Source organism: Limulus polyphemus, unplaced genomic scaffold, assembly GCF_000517525.1.
Source record: "Limulus polyphemus unplaced genomic scaffold, Limulus_polyphemus-2.1.2 Scaffold4680, whole genome shotgun sequence".
Lineage (NCBI taxonomy): Eukaryota > Metazoa > Arthropoda > Merostomata > Xiphosura > Limulidae > Limulus > Limulus polyphemus.
This window is the reverse complement of record NW_013670290.1, coordinates 60205-62514: the sequence shown is the minus strand read 5'-3', so window position 1 is coordinate 62514 and position 2310 is coordinate 60205.

Sequence of the window (2310 nt, the reverse complement as noted above, 5' to 3'; positions counted from 1 at the left end):
ATAGCCCTCGTGTAGCTTTGCGCGAAAATTCCAAAACAAACAAACAAACAAATAGATTCAATGCAAGTGGCAGTAATAGTGGAGCATCTGGCAGTCCCAGAAGATGTAGATGTGAAACCTGCAGAGATCTCAATCCCGACTCTAGCATTGTCCAGAATAAGTATAGAGTACTTTAAAATGAGCCAAAAGGCTGTACAATGTTACATTGGACTTGGTAATGCTGCCCATTTTAATTACATCTTAACAACACTTAAACTGGCAGGTTATCATCATAACTACAGGTGAAAACCCCCAAAAAGATACCTTTATAGAGAATCAGATCGTAATATTCGTTATCAATTTGAGGATTCATACTCTCATTCAAGAACTTGCATTCATAGTTAATGTGTTCGAGGAACAATTGTATCTCAGGTCAATTTTATGTAAATCAGATAGAGCTGAGGTTGATATTTAGCCACCAAAAGAAATTATCAATTTCTCTATATCTGAACCATTTAAGTTATACTTTGTCTCAATTCATCTGATCATAAATGGCATTGAAGTCCCCATTAAAAAGCCTAGCAAGCCCATAGCAGAGCAAATCACCTATTACTCGTATGAAAACAGGAACACCCCCACAGTTATTGCAGGCATTTCTCCTGGAGGGCTTACAATTTACATCCCTATGGCTCTTGAGGAAATCTTCCAGTGATCACATCTTTGACGAGATATAGAACTTCACAAACATCTGTCACCAAAATATTTCATTATGTATGTTAAAGTTTTGATGTTTAAGATATAGTTGCATCATATGACGTAAAAAAAGCAACATAGCAACATCTATGACGTAAAAAGCAACATAGCAACATCTATGAAGAAAACAAGTAAACTGTCCAACACAGAGGTTCTGCATAGCAGGATAATAGCAAATAAAATATTGCATATGGAACATGTCTTAGGCCTGGCCACAACATACAGAATCCTAACAATACCCATAAATGAAACTGAAACAATCCTCGGTTACCAAATAATCATCATAGGCTTCATGTTGTAAAAGTTTAGACATTGCATTATTCCAAACAAATAGACTTGTTTCGGTCTTTAAATCGTGAACATAAATGCATATTCTAAGTACTTTTTGGATATCAGCCATGTCCTAGTGGAAATGATATGATCACCCTTTCTATGACAATTATATGCCAGCTATTGTTACCATTTTAATATAATATTTTCAGCTTGTTATTAGTAAACAGCAGATTTTGGTAATACACAGGTATGTTCTTAACGAAAATTGAAAAAAATTATAGTATTTAATTAATGTTTTATTCAACTTTTTACATCTGTTAATAACCAAGACAGATAATGTTGTATATATAATTATTGTTCTGTTTGTGATCTAGAAAAAAAGCACTATAAAGTAACAATGAATATATAACAGCGTAGAAATATGATTATGTGTTTAAATAATCATATTTCTACACAATGCATAAAACAACAAATAAACTAAAATATATATTGTTGGTTTTGTTAATGAACTGGAATAATTCAATCTTCTTCGGGAAATAAACTAATAACCGTACGTGAACAGCAACATATTTTGCACTCAATAGCTTTTAAGCTTCCAAGCCATCAGAATCCTATTAACTAAATAACTTGCTGAAATTTTCTTGGAATATTGGTAGAAATGATTAATTACAATACATGTATATCCCTTTAAAATGACAAATTAGTGTTGATGATGTTTCGTTCTGCTGAAAAGATTTAGACTTTAATCTAGGATTATAGTGCTTAATCAGTTTAAAATAATGTTATAATAAAAATGTATGCACATCTGGGGTATCCTTCAGGAAAATTAATAAGCACACATAATAAAATAGCAATTCAGGACATATTAACCCAAAAATCAGATAAAGCCCATTCATATTCTTAGCTTTATCTAGGTGACTTTTTATTGCAATGAATAATGTACCTGTCATGGCAAAGTTGTAACACAGATTTATTAAAATGGCAATTCCAAAGAGAAAATTAGTGCCCACTTCTTGGTTGGCGACAACCCCGGCAGGTTTTTTTGGCTTTGGTGGTTTCTTGAAAAGGGAAGTGTATCGAAACTGTCCAGGAAAGTTGGAGGATCTAAAAATGGTCATAAGATATAGGATCAATTAAGAATGGTACTTAGTGTCTGTAGGTAGTGCATGATAGTATCAAGAGATACAAAGGGTAAAGAATTTAAATTCGATGACGAGGAACCCACTTTGAGACTAATAATGGCTGGAGACGGCTTGAATGAGTAATGAAGAAAACTTTAATACAACAGCAAATGTACAACGTATC